The 8,012-nt window shown below is 30.9% G+C and overlaps 1 long non-coding RNA gene across 2 annotated transcripts in view; it reads right to left on the bottom strand.

Annotated features, from left to right (window-relative positions):
* Positions 1-920, bottom strand: part of LOC101490114 (uncharacterized) — a 25,711-nt gene extending 24,791 nt beyond the window's left edge. For both annotated transcript variants that reach the window (XR_001144447.3, XR_003474028.2), the window contains exon 1: positions 573-920. This is a non-coding gene — a long non-coding RNA (uncharacterized lncRNA). The remainder of the gene's footprint in view (positions 1-572) is intronic.
* Positions 921-8,012: the final 7,092 nt, after the last annotated feature.

Here is an 8,012-nt window from a genome sequence, read left to right as displayed (position 1 = left end):
CATATATATATATATATATATATATATATATATATATATATATCAATATTATAATAATAAAATTTAACAACAAACATAGAGTAATATATATAATAATATTATAATTATAATTAAAATAAAAAATTAAGATTATATATCTTACCCACAATTATATTAACTCAAAATAATAATTCTATAATAATAAATTAAAAAAGATAAAAAGAATTATAATTAAAATAATAAAGGTAAAATCGACAGAAAAATAATAAGCTATAAATTTAAAATTTATCCAGTAGATTTTATAGCTCATAAGAATATGAATAATCTTGTTTGAACATCTAATTTTAAAAGATTGTGAATTTATTGAGATTAAAAATACATTTAAATATTTTTATTAACAAAATATGCAAAACCTACACGTAATGAGATACCCTAACTATATTGATACTCCCACTATGACGACGAAAGTGCTACTCATTGTGAGCACAACGATTACCCCAAACATATAATCATCTATAGACTATAGTGCATTAGATTTTCTTCTCTCCTCTCTAAATAATGATGAGCATAATTAATTAATATGAAAAACATACCTGAATACAAGAAAAACGTTGAATGTCTCTGTCAAAGCATTGGCCCGATTGATGGGCACCCCACCTTGTAATCAATTAAATTCAAGTGCATCAAAGTCAGATGATGATAGAGATCAAATCAAGCAAGGTCTCTGCTAACTCTTCTTCCTTTACTCTTCTGTGTGGGTCTAAACCAACAACCATAACAACCATGATTTGTTGACTCCTGTATTCAATGTTCTTTTCCCCTTTAACACTGCCTTAATTTTATGCGTTATTGCTAAGGTGTTGTGGCCCACTTTATCTGCTAAGGTGCAAAAGTTATTATTGAAAGAGAGGAGGAAATAGAGCGTTCGATTGTTAGATTAAATTTCTTTTAAATACACAAACCTAAAGGATTTTTCATCTATTTAGTTAAAAAAATTAAACTCTAAACCATAATAAAAATATTTTAAATTTATATTTAAATAAATATAAATTATATTTATTTATTTATTTATTATTATTATTATTATTAATATTAAATTTTGGATGTTATGTTGAATTATAAATTTATTAACCTTTTAGTTATTTAATCATAATATTTTATATTAATTTTTGATATATTTAAATATATTATAATAAAAATTGAAATATCATATTCAAATTCTTTAAAACATATTAAGTTTTTTTGTAAATTACTTAGTTTTAGACCTTTGACAAATTAAACTCAAATCTTGTTAAGTCTAATTCAGGTTAAGTTATTTCCTCCTTTTGTGTGCATAGTTGAGATAATGAGACTAATATTATGTGGTGGTGGGAGTTTTGAATTATTAATGTTAATAATGTCTATAAAAAAGTGCACTTTTAAAATAATCAAAATCACATTATCTAAACCAAATCTCAACCTTTGGCCATTATTTGTTCCGCTGGTTAGGTATAACTCCATGCTTTAGTAGAACCAAATGAGAGGAATTATCGTTAAGAATGCTTTTTTGTTTTTGTTTAAATGTGGTAAGAATGCTTTACGGAAGAAACAATCAATCAAAGAATCAAATTATATATGCAACTTTGCATGATATCATGCTATTAACTTTCGTCCAATTTTTATAAAATAATAAGGCAGAGCTACTTTCGAGATCCCGTAATTTATAATTTTAAATAATAATTTAGTTTTTTATTAATTTTTTTCAATTAGGTCTTTTAAATTTTAAAAATATTAATAAAGGTATTTTTTGGACACAAAACCAAAATATCTATTATCATCTTTAAAGAATTCTAAGAAATTCATCATCATTTTTTAAAATTTTTAAAAAATTCATCAAATTCAAAATTTAATTCTCTATCAACAACAACATCAAATTTTTAAATAAAAAACTCACATTTAAATATTTAATTCTCAAATCACAAAGAGAAGAGCTTATGCTTTTTTTTTCTTCTCTTTTCCATATAAGTTGAACCTTAAAAAAAAGTTGAAATATTTATATTATAATAATATTATTTTCAACAGTGAGACGCCACAATATTCTATGCCACAACATTCTATTGATGCAGCCTAAATAACTAATTCATCTCGTGTGTGTCTATATATATATATATATAGTTGAAATATTTATATTATAATAATATTATTTTCAATAATATTAAGTGTACATATTTTTCCTATAATAATTATATTAGCTATTTGTTAATAAGCGTCTTAATTGAATTGGGATCATATTAAGATTAAGAGTAAATAGAATTATGATTAAATAATTAGTTAAATTATTAATTAATTGATATAGGTAAAAAATCATGGATGTAAATTGGAAATAATGAGAATTTAATTGGCCATCACCTTATATATAGTGTTGGAGAGTTCTAGGGAGCGCAACAATAACAATAAGCTAAACGTTCATGATCTTTAAGAGATGTTGACATCACATCTCAACCCAAAACCTTTAAGGCAATGAGTATATCGGCCACTTCTCTTTATATCCAACATTTTTCTCCATTCCTAGACAATAACTTCTCTTTATATCCAATATTTTCTCTATTCCTAGTCGATGTGAGACTAACCACTCGCACTTGAATTCCAACAATCTTCACCTCAAGTGTGAGTCACCCACAATATTAGACTTGATGTATACTAGGATCTTCCACTACTGCTCTGAGGGTGCACAACAACAAAAATGAGCTAAATGTATAGGATTTCTAAAAGACCTTAACACCACTTCTCAATCAAAAATCTTAAAGTAATCACTACAAGAAAAACACCATTTTGTGGCCAACTTTATAAATATTTTGTGGCCGAATAAAACCCTCACAAATCAGTGACCGAAAAAGCCCTCACAAATGTCAAAATTGAAATTGGTCTTTATTTGTGGCTGAAAAAGCCCTCACAAATTTTTAAATATTTAACTTGATTTTGTGGCTGCCTAAGCCCTCACAAAATCACAACATTGTGATTTTGTGAGGGTTTAGACAGCCACAAAATCCAGTTAAAAATTTAAGGATTTTGTGAGGGCTTTTACAGCCACAAAAAAATCAATTTTGTGAGGGCCAAATCCGTCACAAAGGCAGACGTGACCAATGGCATTTGTGGCTGCAAAGGCCGCCACAAAGGAATGTGCACGTGGCATTTGTGGCTGCAAAGGCCGCCACAAAGGAGGCCCAATACAACTGGACGTTTCTGGCCGCTCAGGCCGTCACAAATGGAATGTACCGTTAGCCTTTCTGGCGGCAAAGGCCGCCATAAATGGAATTATAGCCGTTGGCGTTTCTGGCCGTCCAGGCCGCCACAAATGTGATGTATCCGTTGGCATTGTGGCTGCTTTGGCCGCCACAAATGCTCAAGTTAACACTATATATATTTCTCCCCTCCTAATTCATTTTTTCACATCCAACTTCTCTCTAAAACCTCATTCTAACTATTATCTCCTCCTTCTCTCTACACAAAATTACTCTTAAGCTTCATTTAAATTTGGTAAGTATAAATTATATTATATATGTAGTTTTATAATTTTTTTTAATTTAATATAACTAATTAATATTATTGATTTTTATTTTTACAGTGCTTGTTTATAATTATATCGAAGACTTGCAAGCATCGTACGTGAGTGAAAGCTTGAAGTCAGACGCTACTCGGCATCAAGTTAGTAATATAAATATTTAGATTAGTTTTATAAATTTATTTTTAAAAAAATATGAATGATGTTGTTTACATATTAATATATGATAAATTAAAGTTTCAAACCACGGTTAAAATATATTGGTTTTAATATAATTATTATTTAAAAAAACATTATTAAAATTGATGATATTATTATTTTTTGTTATAAATAAGTCTTGATTATTAGTCTTGATTTTTAAAAAAACATCATTTAAAATTTTATATAGGTTTATATATATTTATTGTATTGATATATATAATTTATTGTATTGATATATATATTATATTGATAATAATATATTATATATTATTGTATTGTATTGATAATAATATATTATATTGTATTGATATATATATATAATTTTATTTCGGTTTATATATATTTATTGTATTGGTAATAATATATTATATTGTGTGCAGATGCATGCTCCCCTAATTGACATATAAATATGTCAAAATTTATATATAATGCTTTTGAAAAATAAAGCAATTAATATATAAAACATCGATATATATATAAATATATATGCACATAATTTATATATTTATTTAATTTTTAGAATAAACATATACATATATATATACACACACACACACACACACACACAGATATATATATATATATATATATATATATATATGGATTTATACCGTAGTTGGATGTACGATAGGAATTTTCCTGGAAGAAAGGGTCTTAAACAACGTTTTGCTAACAAGGTTGAAGACTTTCTGAATTTTGCGAGAGTGCAACAAATTGTCCAAGATGAAGGGGGAATGAGATGTCCATGTTGTTTATGTCGATGTAGACGGTTTAAAAGTGAAGATGAAATAAGAGTGCATTTGTATGCAGATGGATTTATGCCTAACTACTGGATTTGGACTAATCATGGAGAAGAGTCTCCAGCGGCGCCTAATACTAGTACATCTATGGAGAATTATAACACAGGTCCTTCAAGTAGTACTACCATGTTAGGTATAGATTATTATAACTATCAACACTTTGAGGCGATGAATGATATGATCTCGGATGCTGTTGGGGTTAATTTGTCATTCAATGAAGATCAATATGACGATACCGATGGACTTCCCAATGAAGAAGCTCAGAGATTTTATGGTCTTTTGAAAGAGACAAATAAACCGTTGTTTGAAGGTTCTTCAAACTCAAAGTTATCAATGTGTATTAGACTATTAGGTCTAAAGTCTCAATTTCATGTTCCTGATTTAGCTTTGGATTTCATGACTAAAATGATGCTAGATGCAACACCTGTTAGAGATGGTTTGCCGCAAAGTTATTATGATGCGAAACGGTTAGTGTCAAAGTTAGGATTAGGTGTCAAGAGGATTGATTGTTGTGTTAAAGGTTGCATGTTGTATTATGACAATGAATTTGGTATGAATGATGCTAACTTAGTTGAATGCAAATTTTGTCAACAACCAAGGTATCACCAAAGGAATAACTCTAGGGTAAGTAGGGGAAAATCAATTCCAAGGAAAGCAATGTTTTACCTACCTATTGTATCAAGATTGCAGAGATTGTTTGCATCAATACAAACTGCAGGAAATATGACGTGGCATTATGAGAATAGAAGAAATTCAAGCGAGTTGCGACATCCGTCTGATGGTCAGGCATGGAAACACTTTGATCAAATGCATCCTGATTTTGCGTCAGATCCACGCAATGTAAGACTTGGATTATCCTCAGATGGATTTACGTCGTACATACAAGCATCGTCTACTCCTTATTCTTGTTGGCCGGTTATTGTTACTCCTTACAATCTTCCTCCTAATATGTGTATGTCTAAACCTTATATGTTCTTAGCTGCTGTGATACCAGGTCCTTCTAATCCTACAACTGGTATTGATATTTTTTTACAACCTTTGATTGACGATTTGAAGAGGTTGTGGAATGGTGTCTTGACATATGATATTGCTCGGAGAGAAAATTTTATGATGAGAGCTGCATTGATGTGGACCATTAATGATTTCCCCGCTTATGGGATGTTGTCAGGATGGGGCACCCATGGTAAATTAGCTTGTCCTATTTGTATGGAAGATACAAAAGCATTTACTTTAAAATTTGGCGGGAAAGCATCGTGGTTTGACTCGCATCGTAGGTTTTTACCTGCTGATCATGCATTTAGAAGGAACAAAGCTGCATTTATGAAGGGCTATGCAGAAAGTCTAGGACCACCGCTTAAGTTGACATCAGAACAAGTTTGGAATAAAGTAAAAGATATGCCAAAGGTACATGTTGTTAATGGTGTGGCCTGTAAACCACAAGGTTATGGACAATGGCACAATTGGACAAAAAGATGTATTTTTTGGGATCTACCGTATTGGAAAGATAATCTTTTGAGACATAATCTCGATGTAATGCATATTGAGAAAAATTTCTTTGACAACATATTTAATACTGTGATGAATGTGAAAGGAAAAACAAAAGATAATGACAAAGCCAGAAAAGACATAGGTATATATTGCAGACGACCAGATTTGTTGTTGGTGGAACAAAACGGCAAGACCCTAAAACCTCGTGCGAATTACACTTTATCTACTGATGAAGCCAAATCTGTTTATCGTTGGATCAAAGAGCTGAAGACGCCTGACGGTTATTGTTCTAATTTGGCAAGATGTGCTGATGTGGAAAATGGGAGGATGCATGGGATGAAAAGTCATGATTGTCATATATTTTTAGAGTGTTTACTTCCTATTGCCTTTAGTGCTTTACCGACACATGTATTGAACCCACTTATTGAAGTGAGTCAATATTTCAAGAATTTGTGTTCTTCAACACTCTATGATAAAGATCTCATCAAGATGGAAAATGACATTCCGATCATTCTATGTAAGTTGGAGAAAGTATTTCCTCCTGGGTTTTTTGATTCCATGGAGCATCTCTCAGTGCATCTTGCAAGTGAAGCTAGGCTTGGTGGACCAGTTCAGTATAGATGGATGTATCCATTTGAAAGGTGATATATATATACATATACTTGATTTTCAATATACTTCAACTTATATATACATGGAGCTTATTGTACATCTCTTTGTATATTATAGGTTCATGGGTTATTCAAAACGGTCGGTGAAAAACAAAGCTAGAGTTGAGGGCTCAATTTGTTCATCTTACCTTCACCGTGAAACAACACACTTTTGTTCTCATTATTTCAACAACGAAACATTGTCACCAGTTAACGGAAGAAACGCTACTGATAGTGTTATACGTCATCCACATGCTTTATCAGTTTTTTGCTTGTCTGGTCATCATGCTGGTAGGGATTTTCCGATTTTCTGGCCAACCGACAAAGTATTTAATGCGGCACATGTTCACGTTTTGATTAACTGCACTGAAGTTAAACCATACATTGAGTACGTTTCAAATTCCTCTTCATATTAATTATATTTAATTGTATGCTTAAATTGATATTCACCATAAATATGGTCATCGATCAGGGCATTTTTAAATACGGGACAATCATCTGATGATATACATTCAAATTTCCCATTATGGTTTCAACAACAAGTGCATCTCGAAGAACAAACTCCTATCAACATCCACTTAAGGCACTTATCTATGGGCCCGAGTAGAAGTTTCAAAGAATGGCACACCTATTACGTCAATGGATACAAATTTCACACTGAATCTTGGACTGAAGGAAAAGAAACAATTAATAGTGGAGTTTGTATGAAAAGTGTCTCTGATAGTGGTGTAGTAGAATATTTCTATGGCATAATTGAGCATATTTACGAAATTGACTACACGTTCCTAGATTATGCGAAAAAAGTGGTGTTGTTTTACCGTAAGTGGTTTGATCCATCTAGCAGAGGAACTAAAATAATTTGATATCCAATACTGTAGACATTCGTATGAGCAAAAAAATCCACGGTTTGATCCATTTGCCCTAGCCCATAATGTAAGACAAGTGTATTATGTTCCTTATCCATCAACTGTCAGAAGCAAACAAGGTTGGTGTGCTGCAATCAAAACAAGACCAACGAGTGGAATCGAAGAAGTTGAAGCAGGTCAAAATGAAGAAGTTGCATTTCAAATGGATGAAATGTCAAATTTGGATCATGTGATTGGAGATGAGACTATTAGTCAACTTTGTCATGAGTCACACATTGGAGAAGAAGTTGATGATCAAGAAATAGATGAATTAGAGAATGATGAAGGCAATGACTTAATTCACTCATCAAATGACAACGACGACGATGACGATGACGAAGACGAAGACGAAGACAATTAATTAATTATATATATGTGTGTGTATCTATATCTATAATATTATATATTGTAATGTGAAATGAACGACACCTTATATATATATATTTCT

Source organism: Cicer arietinum, chromosome 7 (assembly GCF_000331145.2).
Source record: "Cicer arietinum cultivar CDC Frontier isolate Library 1 chromosome 7, Cicar.CDCFrontier_v2.0, whole genome shotgun sequence".
Lineage (NCBI taxonomy): Eukaryota > Viridiplantae > Streptophyta > Magnoliopsida > Fabales > Fabaceae > Cicer > Cicer arietinum.
The sequence above is the reverse complement of the archived record's forward strand: the minus strand, read 5'-3'. Positions and strand labels throughout refer to the sequence as shown.